Source organism: Mastomys coucha, unplaced genomic scaffold (assembly GCF_008632895.1).
Source record: "Mastomys coucha isolate ucsf_1 unplaced genomic scaffold, UCSF_Mcou_1 pScaffold20, whole genome shotgun sequence".
Classification (NCBI taxonomy): domain Eukaryota; kingdom Metazoa; phylum Chordata; class Mammalia; order Rodentia; family Muridae; genus Mastomys; species Mastomys coucha.
Window position 1 is genome coordinate 4,028,672 of NW_022196903.1, and position 18,238 is coordinate 4,046,909.

An 18,238-nucleotide genomic window follows, 5' to 3' on the forward strand; every position below is an offset into this window, starting at 1 on the left:
CTCACATATGCAAGCCAGAGGGCAAAGTTGGGTGTCTTCCTCAACTGATCTCTAATGAGACATGATTTGTTATTGAACCCAGTGCTCACTGATTGGCTAGACCTTCTGGCCAGCAAGCTCCAGGGATCTACCTGTCTTTGCTCTCCCAGCCCCCTTTCATGATGCCCACAACCACACCTGACTTTTTTACATGAGTGCTGATGAATCAAACACTTGTTTTCCATAACTGCACAGCAGGTAGACTGAGCCTTCTCCCTAAGCCCAAGGTATCTTCTCTTGTTCATGATGGTTGCGGTTGGTTGTAATGGATTCTGCTTCTTTTGTTTGTTTGTTTACTGTGAGTAACAATTTTCTTGATGTTTGATTCTTACTTTTTCTCCTTTTGCAAAGTGTGTAGTACATTCTTATCCTATTATTATGACCATAAATTTATCCTAAAATGCTAATATACATTGACCTCTCCTTTATTCAGTTTCTAAGTTGGTCATGCATTGACCATTTCAGTAAGAATATTATCCTTCCCCCTGGCAATGAGCAAAGAGACACCTTGGTGGTGGTGTTCTTATATAAGTCAGATGGCAGTCCTTTGTTTATCCTAGAGTGATGCCTGGCTTCGTGGCCAAAGTTCTTTTATGACTAGGACTCATAAAAATCAAATCAAATCCAGGCAGCAGGACACTGGAGAAAGAAGATAGAGACCTGTGTTCAGCCCTGCCATATGGTTTGGGCAGGGAAAGATGCCCACAGACCTGCCCTCTGCCCCATGGCACAAGTAGGCCATAGACATACAGAGCCCCACCTGTTACCTGGGATCATGGTGGGGTCCCAGCTTGCAAGCCATGTCTAGGGTCACGGCTGTACAGCAGCACAGGCAAGTGTCAATGCCCATGGCTCATACTATCACTAGAGAGCTTGAGAACATCCCTAGTTGGGGCTGACAGGGACCAGGTGGATGTCCAGAGACTGCAGAACTGCCCCTGACACTCACTGGCCATGGCTCTCCTGAAAAGCCACCATTACCTCTTGTCAATGGCAGAACTCAGGAGAGGTATCCCTACACCTAGCAGTAGGCAGCATAGTGGGCATGATTCTGGTGGCAGAAGTGTGAGTGAGACACCCTGAGGGAGGAGTAGGTATGGGAAAGCTGGCCCTGTCACTTGTCTGCTGTGGGATGACATGATCACAGAGGTGATGACCCTGTCACCATTCCCTCTGGCAATCTGGAAAGCTGTCTATAGGGACATGAGCATGGAAAAGTTAGCCCTGCCCCTCTACAGCTGCCACACCCAGGAGAGCGGACCCTGCTTGAATAATGGGCAGCACAGAGCTAACCCTGATGGTGGAGGGGGTGCAGGTGAGCTGTCACTGCCACTGATCTGGCATGGGCACAGGGTTACCCATCACCACCTGCAGCAATTGGGAGAGCTGGTGCTGTTCCTCACCTGGGCAGCACGGTAGAGCTGACTCTGGTGGTGGGAAGTGGGGGTGAGCCAACCCTGAGGGTGTGAATGAAGGATACCACTTGTATGCTTTAAGGTGGCATAGATGCAGAGGCGAGGTCCTCCCCCACTCACTCCTTGCTATCTGTGGCAGTCAGGAGAGCTGGCCACTGTGTCATGAGAGCAAGTGAGTGGACACTCTCCCTCACTAGCTTCAGCACTCAGGAAAGTGGGACCTGCACCTTGTCTGGGCAACAGAGCGGAGGTTGTCCTGATGGTAAGGGTGAATCAGCCATGACCATGTGAGGATGGGAGAGCTGGCCCAGCATCTCCCAGGCTGCAGCACTTGGGAAAGTGGGCCCTGTGTCCTTAAATGGGCAATACAGTAGAGTTAGCTCTGGAGACATTGGTGTGGGTTACTTTGCCCCAGAGGCATAAAAGCAGGAAAGCTGACCCTGCCTCCTGTTGGACAGTGGTATGGGATGGCCTGGCCAGAGCAGTACTAGAGAGCTCACCCTGATGGCACCAATAAAGGATAGTTGGGGCGATGATCAACTCAGCTACCACTCAGCCCCAGATCCAGGGCTCTGAACTGATCCATCCCAAAGTCTATATCATCTGCAAATGGTTGAAACTCATGAATGGACCAGTCCTGCTGTCCCAAAGCGGCAGGATCTCCATGATGCAGGGCAACAACAGGATAACTGGCTGGAGGCCCAGTAAGGATCCAGTATTGATGATAGCACAGAAGCCAGAGATCTCAAACCAGACCAATGACCCATCGTAATGAATATTTGCAAGTGAAGACATGTGGATAGAGGGATATACTGTGGGACACACTATGACATACTATAGCTTCCACAATGAGATGTTTTCTAAGCTTTATTTTTCATTTGTGTGCTTTTTATTTTGGGGTTGAGGTAAGGGTGAAGGGTGGATATGAGGGATTGGGGAGATTAGCATTACTGGGGTGCATGATGTAATACTCATAAAGAATCAACAAAACTTAAAAATATATTATCTTGGCAACCTCTTACTGTGCATCCTCTTAACCAAAGTGAAAGGAAAACTCAGTTCTCAAGAGGACTGTTGCCCTGGTTTCTAGAGTATTTCAAGAATCACTGAAACACAAGAGATAGTCTGAAAACACTATTCTACAGTGTTTGTTGTCAGTTTTACCATTTTTTATTAGATATTTTCTTTATTTACATGTCATATGATATATCCTTTCCCAGTTTCCCCTCCAAAAAAAGAAAAAAATAAAATAAAAATTAAAGAAAACAACAAAAACGAAAACAACAACAACAACAACAAAACCCCTATTCCCTCCCTGATCCCTCTGCTCACCAACTTACCCTCTCCTGCTTCCTGGCCCTGCCATTCCCCTACACTGAGGCATAGAACCTTCACAGGGTCAAGGGCCTCTTCTCCCACTGATGACTGATTAGGCCATCCTCTGCTATACATACACTGCTGGAGCCATGAGTCCCACCATGTGTACTCTTTGGTTGGTGGTTTAATCCCTGGAAGCTCTGTGGGTACTAGTTAGTTCATATTGTTGTTCCTCCTAAGGAGCTGTAAACCCTTCAGCTCCTTGTGTCCTTTCTCTAGCTCCTTCACTGGGGACTTTGTGCTCAGTCCAATGGATGGCTGTAAGCCTCTACTTCTGTATTAGTCAGGTACTGTCAGAGCCTCTCAGGAGACAGCTATATCAGGCTCCTGTCAGCCAGCACTTGCTGGCATCCACAATAGTGTCTGAATTTCATAGTTGAATATGGGAAGGATTCCCAGGTGGAGCAGTCTCTGGATTGTCCTTCCTTCAGTCTCTGCTCCATAGTCTGCAACCTTTCCATGGGTATTTTGTTCCCCCTTCTAAGAAGGAATGAAGTGTCCACACTTTGGCCTTCCTTCTTCTTGAGTTTCTTGTGGCACTTTTACCATTTCTAAATGTGAGTAGTCAGGGTGGTTGTTGTTCATGTTCATCTCCAAGTCTATACACTCAAGGGTATCATTACCAACCTTAATTGGTATCTGATCTTAATTTTTCTTTGCAGAAAAACTCAATACCATTTCTTTCCCTTCTATAGCAAATATTGAGATACATGTCTCATAATTAAATAACCAAGAAAAATGTGTGGTCCTGGCATGAACTTAAGTGGCATTTGATTTAATCAGTGGGGCTTTGGACCTTTTTATATTGGGAACTTGAATCCTAGGACCATCCTAGAGATTAGAAATGGCTTATATTTTCTTAGTGTATGCCGAAGAAAGTACAATTTTGTTTTCAAGTTTTCCAATATTTTGGCAAAGTAAGGAGCATCTTTAAACCTATAGCATCTATTATACAAGTAACACCAGTTTCTTACTTATCATATGTGATACTAATTTAATCATATGCTAGACACTTATACTATTGGGACACTAATTCCTGTGTTTACACAGGTATAATACTGTTGGCACAGACAACACTCAGGTTCTATTCAACAGAGCTCCCGAGGAACAACAGAATATATCCTGATTTCCACCTGTCGTGCTGTTTTCCTTTAGTGACTGATCCCATTTCACATATTCAGTGTCAGTCACACAGCTTTGGAATGTGACGTATAACTCACTTGTAATAGAGACCCCTCAGTTTTCTCACTCATGACATGAAGACACTGGAGGAGAAATAACTGCCCATTGAGCCCGAGTAGGTGTCCCAACAGATAATTTTTTTTTTCACTTTAGACATTTTGAATTTCATCTGTGTCTTTCTGAGTATTCCTCTACCTTGTTTGTGTACCAAAATTTGCTCTAGCTAAGGGTCTGGCAACAGCAATTGGGTGTCTTTATTTGAATTTAAATTATTGTCATATTTTCTCAAGGAAACTTCACTTTAACACTTAAATTCAAAAGGAGAATGAATGGCTTGTTGGCTGCTGTACACAGGTGGAAACATGCCATGTTCACATGCTATGTTCCCATGCTATGCTCACATGCTATACCCATATGATTTGCTCACATGGTATGCTCACATGCTGTGCTCATATGCTGCATTCACGTAATATTTTCACATGGTATGTTCCCATGCTGTGCACACATGCTATCCTCACATGCTATGCTCATGTGTTGTGCTCACATGCTATATTCACATTCTATACTCGCATGCTATATTCACATGCTATGCTCACATCCCATGTTCATATGCTATGCTCACATGCTATACTCACATGGTCTGCTCACATACTGTGCTCACATGTTGTGATCACATGCTTTCTCTGTGGTAAAGTTCTATAGCTTTCTGTTTGCATGTTTGTCTATACAGAAGCATGTTCTTAAAATGGAAGAGGATAATGTCATGATGTTGTTTGGCACAGGGTACACAAGTATCTACTTCTAGCAGTAAAATAAAGGGTATTTAAGATGACAACCTATATTTGAAATATGCAATACTGCACTTACCTTAAATTATACTTTGTAGGTGGAATGCTATAAAAAGCACACTGCAATGTTATTCAGAGTTCATAGAAAGACTTAAGAAATCATCTAAATACTGAATTTTTGCAGTTTTCCACTCATGCTGTTAAGTTTATCACTATAAAGTTTACAAGTTAGAATATCAGCAGCTCATATTTTCATTCCCAAGAACCCTGCATTATCTGTTTAGCTAAACCAACTTAGGGAACGCATTCTCTCTGCAACAAGTTTTTCTTTTTATTGTTCCTCTGCATCTAATTCAATTCTAGTGCAGAAAGTATGTCAGACAAATCACCCAGATAAATATTCTTTTGGACATTTAGCATACAAGTTTCTCTTTTAATTTCCAGAGGATACACAAATGCAAAGTCAGGGTAATTCGAGAGTAGAACAAATAAAGAAAATGGGTTCAGGTTTCATACTGAATAAGTGGGAAACAAAGGCTTCACCACACAAATTCAACAGAGAATGATCTCAACTGTTAAGTCTACTGAACAAACACTGACTTCCTCTAGTGTCATTTAAATGTCTGTTTTAGTGTCAATGCATTTAGACAGCACTTCTAGAACTGGCCCCTGTCCTTTCCTCCCTGTCTTGTGCTTAGATTTTGGCCATGTCTTTCTCTATGGCCCACAGAAAAATCTTCCCTAAACTGCCCCTGCCAGTAGTAAACACTATGGTTGATCAAGTTGGCAGACAAGATGTCCCAGTAGGTGTGTGGACCTCTGACCAAGGAAAAAGACTGGATTGCAATACTCAGTAGACTTTGATTCACAAAGTCTCTGCTAAAAAAGAGTTTATGCAGTTAGTTATTTACAAAATCACTAAATTCTATTCTTGCCTAGTTGAGAATTGTCTCTTAAGGGTTCATTGCATGTTCCTGCTATCCAGAACAAAGTAACACTGCTTCTTGGGTAGACTCAGAGAGTAAGACATGTGAGCAAAGTTCACATATCACATATGAGCAGAATACAAAAGGAGCCAGGAAACAGTGATTACTGAAGCCTGGCAAGGCACAAAGAAGCAGGAGCCTGCAGAGAGGGAAGGAGAGGCCCAGATGAAGAGCAAATTCAGAGCATTAAGAGCAAGTTTAGCCAACTTGCCTCTGAGGGAGCTGACTTCACCTACAGGGACTTTGTCTGAATTATAAAATGTGACTTGAGAGTGCATAGAGAGACATGATAAAATAAGCTATGTACTTTACATCCAGGCCAAGAACTAGAACATCACCATTCCCAGATGCCGCTCTAGTCCGTGACTGAACATTCCTCCTTACTCCCCTTGGAAGTGATGGTGACCTCACTCATTTGTAATCTCATCTGGCTTTGATTTTGCTTTATTGTTGTCTTTATGGCCTGTGAGTCCCTCTGCTTGAACATAACATGGATTATTCCATCTTTGTTTGCAACCAAGTTTATGCCTTAGAGACCATCTATACTGATGGGTATTCTGAAGTTGATTCCTTTTCCCTCTTGGTGTAGTATTTTACTATATAAACATTCCATACTTATCTATGCATCTTACTGTCGAACATTTGGAGTTGCTGGCATGTATTCTATGATGAACAGCGCTGCTGTTAGCATTCGGCAAATGCCACCTCCTAGTGTGAGAGGAGCTTTCCAAGAATTTACTCGCTAGAAGAATGTCTGGCTCATCAAGTCTGGTCATACATAACTTCTAGGTAATGCAGTCTATCCAGTGTTTGCACGATTCTGTCTTACCATCTCTACACCATTGGAATCCTGTTGTTGGTAATCTTTCTGGCCTGTTAGCTTCATGGAATTTCTCTACAGTGTTGCATAGCACTTCTTTTATTTATTTAGTCCTCTATCAAATTGGATTTTTCTGATTTATTCATAGAAATACTTCTGTTCTGGATATTAACTGCTTACTAGCTGTATTAATCAGGGCCCTCTAGAATAACAGAACTTATAGAATGAATGCATATACATATACACAGACATATACTTACACACATGTGTATACACACATACATGGACATATAATTCCACCTCATTACTTTATTCTGAAATTTAGTTTTCCATTAATCTTTATACATTCATGCCACTAATGTCCATCACACTCCGTAGCACTTCCTGATCTTTTATACTATCACATGTTTTGCCTACGATGTCATCTGTTGTAACTGAGTTCATATAGTACATAGTCTTTTTTCCTGTGCATTATTTTTTATTGATTATTTTATTTATTTACATGTCAAATGTTGTCCCTATTCCCAGTCTCACCTCCACAAACTCCCCATCTCATCCCCCTCCCCTTTGCCTCTAAGAGGGTACTCCCCACCCACTCTTGCCTCACCCTTCTAGCATCCCCCTTCACTGGGGCAACAAGCATCCACAGGACCAAGCGATTCCCCTCTCATTGATACCAGACAAGGCAATTCTCTTCTACATATGTAGCTGGAGCCATGGACCCACCCATGTATACTCTTTGGTGGGTGGTTTAGTTCCTATGAGCTCTGATGGGTCTGGTTAGTTGATTTTGTTGTTCTTCTAAAGGGGTTGCAATCCCCTTCAGTTCTTTCAGTTCCTTCAGTCCAGCCCTAACTCTACCATTGGTGTCCCCGACCTCAGTCCAGTGGTTGACAGTGGTTGTCTGCATCTGTCTTAGGAGCTGGCAAAGCTTCTCAGAAGACAACCTTATTAGGCTCCTGTCTGCAAACACTTCTTGGTGTCAGCAATAGTGTTGGGGTTTGGTGTCTGCAAATGGGATGGATTCCAAGGTGGAGTGGTCTCTGGATGGCCTTAGTCTTTTTAAGATTTTAACCTAAAATATGTCTACATTTCCTCTATAATTTTTTGTGGATCAGTAATGTTCTATTTTTGTACCAACTTTTGATTGTTCCCAAATTTTAACAATTAAATCATGTTGTTTCTTTCTGTTGTGTTTGTTTTCCAATATGAGTATGTTTTCATGCCAAATTGTGAAGTTTCAGGGTTGTGTTGTAAAGGTATTTATTTTTGTAAGGAAAAGCAAAGCAACTTTCTTTCTTTTTTGTTTTTTGTTTGTTTGTTTGTTTGTTTTTGTTTTTGTTTTTGTTTGGTTTTTTGAGACAGGGTTTTTCTGTATAGCCCTGGCTGTCCTGGAACTCACTCTGTAGACCAGGCTGGCCCCGAACTCAGAAATCCACCTGCCTCTGCCTCCCAAGTGCTGGAATTGAAGGCGTGAGCCACTACACCTGGCCCAAAAGATTTATTTATTTAATTTATATGTATGAGTACATTTGAAGCTGTACAGATGGTTGCAAGCCACCATGTGGTTGCTGGGATTTGACCTCAGGACCTTCAGAAGAGCAGTCAGTGCTTTTACCTGCTGAGCCATCTCACCAGCCTACAAAGCAACTTTCAATGTGGTTGTGCCATCTTCTCTTAGCCAGCACTGAATGAGAGCTCATGCAGCCTGGCATCCTCAGTTTGGCTTTCAGCCATCCTAATGCCCTAATGCTATTTTATGCTGAGTACCTTTTTCTATGATTGAGTATGATTATAAACCAAACTCTTTATTAGACGGTTTTAAAGAATTTTCTAATCTCATACCTTTATATGGGAGAGCAACAGGCAAATAACAATGGAGATAATTATGTAAAAAGGGAATATACTCTTACAAGGAAATACTTATGTAAAGGTTCTGATCTTTTTTATTTAACTAAAAATCCACTTAGCTTATTTGATCTCATATAAAACAAACCCCAATGTCAAGATTTTTTTTTTTTTGAAAAGCTGTAATGAACACAGCTTAAGGTATTGGCATTGGGATAGACAAGTATATAGTGCATAATCCAGATGCTGGCAGCAAACCTACTGTTGCATAGAAACAAACCATTTCACAGATCTCTGAAGGGAGAATGGATCCAAGCATCTTGATGGGATACTTGGTAAAACAAACAAAAGACCAGTTTACTTGATATTTTGCATTCTACTCAACTACATATTTTAAACATATTGAGGGCTTGATGTATGATCAGGAAATCAAGACTCCAAAATTAAGAAGAGAAACTGGAAGAATATCTTTGAAGTGTAAAAAGCTAACAGGATGTAACAGTAAATTCAGCACCATTGAACATTATCTATATATCTATCAGTTAAGAGAATAGATCATGAAAATAAAAAAGAAACTACTGATTGTCATGCATATAATTGATGAGAGATAATGTCTAAATAAATAGCTCCTATAAGTTAACAATTCCCTTCACATAATTATCTTGGGAAGCTCTAGACACACAAATTCTATTATTAGGGTGTCTTCTCTTCAACCTTGACTGTAGAAAAGTCCACGTGCTTCCTTCTACCCATAGGAAGATAAGGGAAGAACTGAAGAATGTCTGGCAATGAAATACAAAGAAAAACAGTAGTTAAAATGACTAAACTGCAAGAACGTGCAGTTAAAGCAAGGATTGAGCCTTGCAGAGAGCACATACACTTAATGAAATTTTTGAAAAATGTGAAACAATATTAGATGCTGTGCATAAACACATATATCACAGAAACATGATAATATAAGTACCAATAGTAAACATTTCCAGTGTGGTGCCTACCTCTGGAGATGTATATATATTATTCCTTAAATTTATCCGTGTGAATATGGATCTTTACAAAACTCTTAAATCTTATTTGCATTTGAATGCCTCTAATATTTCTTATTTATGGTTAGAAAGCTAGTTTTACAAATGTCTATAATAGAGTGGTGGGAAGGAGACAAGCTATTGTCGAAGCCCCTCACAAGGATCTATCTATCTACTACTCTTCTCCACACCTGAGGCACACCCTTTTAGATGTGTCCAGCCCCTGCTTCCCACTACTGTCTTCCATCCTTGACCTAAAGCCCTGATTCTCTTTCACCATCATTGTCTTCAAGAAATGCCAGTCCCTGTGTGTCATGATCTTGGAACCCTTCTAAGCCACGCCCACCCTTACCCTACAGTGGATTCTTATTCAGCCAGGTACCATCCAAAGGAGATTGCAGACCACCTGCTCCAGCTACTTAGACTTTTCCCATGTACACTGGCTTCATGGGATTTTTTTTGAGAACAATTTTTCAGTCATTTCTGAAACAACTAATGACATGGTATTAATAAAACATCTCGCCCAGCATGAGCACTTACTGGATGTTCTCATTAACTGAGCCTCTGATGATGTCTGCTGAGTGACTTCCCTTGGATAGCACTTATTCATGTCTAACTCTAGCCTTCCCATTTGATATTCTGTCTAAATATCTACGGCCCTGTTTAATAGTGAAGCACAAAATGCTCCGAGTTTTTATTGCCACCCTCGGAGCTATTTTCTTGTGTTCTCTGTGCACAATACCCAGAGCTAGTCTAGCACTTGGTGAAATGATGCCATAATGCATCATCTTTAGGAAGTTTCTGCTGCATTAACACTCCTCCATTACTGCTAAAGGATGTCTTCATTTTTTGAGAAAGTCGAATTCTCTGAAAAATGGCAAGGACATTTTATAGGGAAATTTTTAGTGCCAGTCATTCAGAGCAATGTCACAATCAGTGTGCAGACTGAAAGAGAAATTAACCTAAAAGAACAAAGAATTTAACATACTTAGAGATGTAGTTTTGATAGAGAAAATTCATTCAAAAAATGTTCATCAAGAGTCAGGAAAGACAGCTAAGAGCTGTCATTCTGACTCCTGCTAGAATGAATTTCAGTGGTTGCTCCTACCTGGCCATGATCTCACTGAGCTGCTCAGGCAGAAGGCCTAAGTGGTTCCCAGTACCCACATGGCACCTTAAAACTGTCTTTAACTTCAGTTTTAGGTGATCTGGTGCCCTCTTCTGGTCTCTGACAGTCACATGGTTCATACGTGCAGGCAAAATATTCATGCCCATAAAATAATAATAAATAAAATTTTAACAGTCGTTTGAAAGCAGAAAAGAACCTAATAAAAGAGCTAACTGCTGAGATAATTAACAAGTCACATTCTCATGTCTGTCTGTCTGTCTGTCTGTCTGTCTGTCTGTCTGTCTCTCTCTCTCTCTCTCTCTCTCTCTCTCTCTCACTCTTTCTCTTTCCATCTTCTGTGTCTCTGATCTCTTCTGACTCGTGCTAGAATGAATTACAATGATTGGTCCTACCTGGCCATCACTTCACTGAGTCTTTCTTTACAGTAAGAATCTGAGTGACATATGGTCTTGAGCCACCATGTGGATGATGGAAATAGGTTGGGTTCTCTGGAAGGGCACTTGGTGCTCGTAATTACTGAGCAATATCTCTAGCCCATAAAGGAACTTTTGGTATTGAAATTTTAAATGTTGTGAAAAAGAGCTAAGAAAAAGGTGTAGCGGTGTTTGAAGGGTTTCATTTCCTCAATTCACATTTTTGAATGAAGACCCCACTTTCTCCTTAACCTGCATAGCTGTTTAGTCTTGCAAGTGTGAGCAGATCTATGCCTTTCTACCCATGACTTATGGCTACCACCCAAGAAGACTTGGATCGCACTGTCTTCCCGTGGGACAGAATGAAACAAGCATACGGAGCTATGGGGAACAGAAAACGGAGGTGAGTCTGTAGTCAAAGAGGGCAGGACACATGAGAATGTGGCTTGTCTTCTGCCTTTCCCTAGTCAGAACGGAGTTCGCTAAGCTTCCAAGGGGAGGCAGCCTTTGTAAACACTTGAGAGTCCTAGAGCCCGAGTCTTCACCTTAGAGCACAGTGAACCTCCTTTCCCACCCATCTCTACAGTTAACTTACACACCAGCAGCCACATTACATGAGTAATGCGCATGCCGGACAGTGGTGGTGCACGCCTTTAATCCCAGCACTTGGGAGGCAGAAGCAGGCAGATTTCTGAGTTTGAGGCCAGCCTGGTTTACTGAGTGAGTTCCAGGACAGCCAGGGCTATCTATACAGAGAAAGCCTCTCTCAAAAAATCAAAAAGAAAAAGAAAAAAAGTAATGAGCGCTTAGTACTTCCAGCATGTGAGCTGCAACATTAATCTTGGCTCCCAAATTAAATACTGGGTAGAGACCCAGGTCCTGAGTGGTAACAACATGTTATAAATTGGAGCAGAAGAGACAAATTTTCCCTAGGCTCTGTGTAGTAGGTTCCTTTGGCAGTGAAGGGGAGTAGAGATCTCAGTGGGTGGTAGATTCCCTAAATATTCTAGTAAGGCTTAGCAAAGTGTTATCTGCTCAAATTGTCCCTCTTCTTCGCTATGCATGCTTAATTTTTTTGTTGTTTCAGATACAGATAATCATCACTAATGTCTGAAGCAGGGAAAACATATGTGTCTCACTGTTTCGCCGCAAAGCAGGTAAAATTCATGCAATGCATGTGGAACCACATATGCTACACACAGGCATCATTTATCACCACAAAACATTCATGATGTCTTCAGTTTGAGGTATTAGTCCTCAAACTGTTGACAAAGTATTCATAAATAATGGAGTGATATAAATTATAAAAGGCATTGCTTGCCTGCAGGGTTTCTACTATTGGCAAGTTTGACGTTCTATACACAGCATCATCTGAAATCTCATTTGCCAAATTAAAGTTGAATTTTCTAACTGGGAAAGAAGCATTCACTAATCTGATAAATAAAAAAGTCAGATTTTTTTCACTATAGATTATACTGTATGTGATGTGTAAAAAAAAAGAACCTAATGATATCACTATTTCTTTCTTTCTTTTTTTGAAAAAAGGACATTACATGGGAATGGGGATCTCTGGGAGAGTTGAGGATAAGAAGTGGGTTTGGATATAATCTAAATATATTGTGCTCATGTATAAAATTATGAGCAAATTATCAAAAAAATATCCCTCCCTTACATAAGTAAGAAAAAACCTTTTTTTAATTTTTTGTTTATTTTTGTTTGTTTTGGGGTTTGGGGGTGATTTATTTTCTAGACAGGATCTCATGCAGCCCTGGCTGATCTCCACCTCACTATGTTAGCTAGAGGGACTTTGAACTCCCGAACTATCTTCCTCTCCTGCACAGGTACCAGGGTTACAGCTGTGTGTTAAACTCCTGGTTTGGGGTGGGAGTGGGGTAAGAACTTTTGAAAATGTGTTTATTTCCCCTCTGAGATGTTTTAGGAACAGTATATTGGAGCACACTGAGAACTACATAAATGCCTCTTCCACTACTCTCCCATCACATTTTCTTATTCTTAATCTTATTCTAAGATTCCTCTGAATCTTAGAAGCTGAGTTAGGGAACTTCGGGGAATTATTCTTGGCTGTGCTCAGTAATTTCCTAAGCCATTCTTTATCTGTGTATTCATTTCCTACTGGTGACTAAGTGAATGGCCTTAACATCTCTTTCCAGATAAAAACCCAGGAGATGGTCAGATCAGAGCTCCATCACAGGTCGCTATCAACCACTGATTACTGAGTGTCCTCTGCAGTCAGAGACGGAGGTGATAGGAAACAGGGTAGGTTAATCTAGATAATGGAGTCTCCCTGAAAAGCTTTGATTTGCCTTCTGGGTAGAGATGCTTATAAGAGCACAGACAGAAGTATTTGAGCCTTAAAAAAAATTAAAAGTAATAAACAGTAGCTGCTTCGCCTCCTTCACTTCAGCTCATTACACAGCCCACAATAGATTTTAGATGAGGGGGAAGAGAGAGAGAGAGAGAGAAACCCTTAGGGTATCTTTTACACCAAAAATTTATTTTTTAAAGTACATATGAAATTAACCATACAGGTGGCAATTTAACTCAGATTTCAAGAGCTCCCCAGCCTCTCTCCCTCACACCTTAACCCAGCACATAGCTCAGTGAGAACATTTGTTGGGCATGTGCAAGGTCCTATGGTTTAACTCCAGTGCAAAATAACAACAAACACTCCCAAAAAACAAAGCTCAATATATACTCTTAATATAGATAGAGATAACTAAGTCACCCTAACATACTATGCCTTGCATGGTCCAAGTTCTCAAAAACAAAAAAGTTAGTTCGGAAGGACTGGCAATTCTTTACACTCCTCTCCGGATGCCTTGGTAGTTTTCTCTATTCCTATGTGTCCATAGCTTTGACTCTCCCAGACTCTGTTCTCTAAGATAATTGTACCAATCTTAACTTCCTCAAGCCATGTAAAACGTGTCTCCCTCAACCCTCGTCTCCTCTGCATGGGATCCTTGTCTTCTTCCACAGGGTAACGGGTGTCGCTACCGTACATTTCATCTGCATTGTGCTCTATAAGACATCTCTTATTATTACTCTGGCTGCTCAGGTTTACTCTGCTGCTCCTCAGTCAATTGTCCCACAGCTATTTCTGATCGCTGCTGTCTTTGTATGCTTCCTATTGATTTGTATGGTTTCAGTAAGGTTTCTTATGCATCCAGAATACCAGCTATCTGGTTGATATATGCACAGAAAATACATTTCAAAATTGCCTTTTCTACTTTTTAAAGATGTTTTTTTGATGTAGCTTCTAGTTTGATGTAATTAAATGGATTTATCTTTGCTCTCATGATCACAGCAGCATTGCTTATAGTAATCAAAAAGGGAACATCCTAATAGCGTATCACTAGAAAAGTGGGGAAATGAGTCACTCTGGATATATTCAAACAACAGAAGGCTATGCCACAGCAAACGTATTAGCCCACACATCCCACGGTAGGTAAATCATAGTAACAGAAGTCTGAGTGGGAAACACAGCAGAAGATACCAAACAATATAGACATATATAGACTTTAGAAACATTTAAGATGCATTAACAAAGTATTTAAAGGTATGTGGGGAAAGACTGGATTTCAAAGTCATCCTTACCATGTGGTTCTTTTTTTTTATTTCATTGTATATATTCAATGTACTACGTATGGGCACATTACACACATGTACATACACATGTGCACATTACACACATGTGCACACATATGTGTGTGCATGCACACACACACACACATACACAGATGATACATTAAGAGTAGTCACCCTACTGTGATAGAAGACAATGATGCTGAGCGAAACCTTGACAGTGGTGATTTATGCAGAAATTTCAAAGGAAAACAGTGCTCTAGATGGATGTGGGCCAGGGGCCATTCCGACTATATTATGGCCAAGAATCTAGCTCCACTCTTCCTATGTCCTGAGAACCCAAGTAAAGTTGAACTTAAAGATAATAGATTAATATGTTTGCCAGATATAATTTCTAGACAGGAGAGCATTTGGATCAGTGCTGAGAACGCAGTTGCAATTATTAAAAAAGATCAGCATCACTAAAGGGAAACCTTTTGGCTGCACTGGGACCAGGAACAAAACCACAGAGGTGCTACCTAATGATAAGCCAAATTCATTTAAAGGGAGAAAGTCTGAACTGAAGAAATCCCAAGCCCCTCAAAAGCAGCAGCCAAGGAATGTGCTATCTGGGGTCACCAGTGGGACAGCAGGATGAGGGTGCATCTTGAGCTGGCATAACTTGGCAGCATGATCCCTGGTGGTTTTGCAAGCATGGAAGATGAAGGACTGATAGGGTCCTGGAATCTTGGCTCCATGATATCAAAGAACAGCTAACCCCAGAAATGTTTTAACATCCTTGCAAGAAGGCCATCAGGGGCCAACTGTGTGAAGCTGTGAAGGTAAGGGCAAGGAAGAGCCCAGGTCCATCAGACATGCATTGAGGAAAGCTGCATTCAGCTGGAGCCAGCCCAGGAAAGACAATGTGTCTGTTCAAAGGGCAGCAGAGCTGGAGGACTGACTGAGACATTGAGCTGCAGGGTTTAGTATGACTGACTGTTCCTTGCTATGCCTGCTATCTTCCCATTGGGAATACAATGTTTACCTACTATATTGTATTTTACCTATTGTATTATATTGCATTACATTGCATTGCACTGTATTGTATTGTATTGTATTGTATTGTATTGTAGTTTACCTGTTGCCATTGTATTTTAAAAGTATGTAACATATTTTTTACACTTATAGGACCTCATAGTTCACAGACTTTGGACTTTCACAGTATTGGAATTTTTAAAGACTTAAATTTTTGAAGTTGGACTGAATGCCCCTTATATCATGGTGATGAACAAACCTTAAAATGTTAGTTTTAAGTCTATTTTTAAAAGGGGTGGGGTTGTGGTGGGTAATATTAATCATCAACAGAAGATGGGCCTCTGGAAGTGCCTGTAGGGGATCATCTTGATTATTTTAACTATGGCAAGAAGCCTGCCTTCCATGGGTGACACCACTCCCTAGTTGAGACCCTGGACTATACAAAATAAACAAACCTAGAAGAATTTATTCATCATTTTCTACTCCGGCTGCTTCGGTAACCACTTTCCATGACTAACTGCGTCCTTCACTGTGGTTTAATTTTATGACAGTGGTTCTCAAACTGTGGGTCATGATCCCCATTTTGGGGTGAAATGACCGTTTCACAGGGGTTGCCTAAAACCATGGGGAAACACAAGTATTTATAATACAGTTCATAACGGTATCGACATTACAGTTATAAAGCAGAACAAAACTAATTTTATGTTTAAGGGTCACTACAACATGAGGAACTATATTAAAGGGTTGCAGCATCAGGAATCTTGAAAGACAGTGTTTTACGAGGTCTCATTTATGAGTTGTTGGTTTTATTTCCTGAGTAACTGAGTGACTGTTCAGAAGGTCCTTGTCTATATCTATATCTTGCTTTCTTATTTTTTCACAGAAGTAATATATTATAAAAATAACAACATACAAAATGCTAGTGGCAGTTTCAGCTGAAATTAACTCATAAGAGTTTAAACATGGAATTATAGTTGTATATTATCCAAAATTCCAGAAAACATTAAACAGGCAATACATGCCATTATTCACTCGGGATGAACTGAACAAATACTAAAGAAATTGAGCCCCCCAAAACGTATATGGTACTCACTCCTGGATTTTAGGGAAGAGAGAAAGTCTTAAGTTTGCATTAGTAATCACTGGCTTGTGAATAGTTAGTCATTATTGGAACTATTAAAAATGATTCCAATGGATGGCTGTGAGCCTCTACTTCTGTTTTTGGTTTTGGTTTTGGTTTTGTTTTTTTTTGTTTTGTTTTTGGTTTTGGTTTTGGTTTTGGTTTTTGGTTTTTCAAGACATGGTTTTTCTGTGTAGCTCTGCCTGTCCTGGAACTCACTCTGTAGACCAGGCTGGCCTCTAACTCAGAAATCAGTCTGCCTCTGCCTCCCAAGTGCTGGGACTAAAGGCGTGTGCCACCACTACCTGGAACCTCCACTTCTGTATTAGTCAGGTACTATCAGATCCTCTCAGGAGACAGCTATATCAGGGTCCTGTCAGCCAGCACTTGCTGGCATCCACAATAGTCTCTGGATTTGATGACTGAATACTGGAAGGATTTCCAGGTGGAGCAGTCTCTGGATTGCACTTCCTTTAGTTTCTTCTCCATAGTTTGTTTCTGCAATTCCTTCCATGGGTATTTTGTTCCCCCTTTTAAGAAGGAACAAAGTATCCACACTTTGGTCTTCCTTCTTCTTAAGTTTCCTGTGGTTTGTGGTTTGTACTTTGTGTATTCCGATCTTCTGGGCTAATATCTACTTATCAGTGAGTGCATACCATGTGTGTTCTTTTGTGATTGGGTTACCTGACTCAGGATAATATTCTCCAGATCCATCCATTTCCCTAAGAATTTCATAAATTCATTGTTTTTAATAGCTGAGTAGTACTCCATTGTGTAGATGTATCACATTTTCTGTATCCATTCTTCTGTTGAAGGACATCTGGATCCCCAGTGAAGGAGCTAGAAAAGGGACCCAAGGAGCTGAAAGGTTTGCAGCCCCTCAGGACGAACAACAATATGAACTAACTAGCACCCTCAGAGCTCACAGGGACTAAACCACCAACCAAAGAGTACACATGGTTGGAGTAATGGCTCCAACAGCATATGTATAGCACAGGATGGCCTAATCGGTCATCAATGGGAGGAGAGGCCCTTGGTCTTATGAAGGTTTTATGCTCCAGTGTAGGGAAATGCCAGGGCCAGAAAGTGGGAGAGGGTGGGTTGGTGAGCAGGAAGGAGGTAACAGGGGTTTATTTTATTTTATTTTATTTTATATTTTTGGAGGGGAAACTGGAAAAGGAGATATCATATGACATGTAAATAAAGAAAATATCTAATAAAAAATAATGCAAAAATCTTGTAAAAAGTCATTTACAGTTTTACTTTGTAAAGAAGCTGATGTTAGATCCTCTCAGCTTCCAGCTAACAGAGGTGGATCAGGGACCTTGGCCGCCTCTCCCTTGCACGTGGAGAATCTGCCCCCAGAGACCCGCCATGACCCGGAGCCTCCAGTGAGAGCCGCCATCCCCTCTCAGGTGAGTTCCTAAGCCAGGAGAGCCCACCTGGGGAGGCAAAGGCTCAGAGAGTCGCAGGGGAGCCGCC

At 41.0% G+C, this 18,238-nt stretch overlaps 1 pseudogene; it reads left to right on the forward strand.

The window, feature by feature from the left end:
* The first annotated feature begins 1,176 nt into the window (after window positions 1-1,176).
* LOC116098474 overlaps window positions 1,177-18,238 on the forward strand; it is a 30,947-nt pseudogene continuing 13,885 nt past the window's right edge.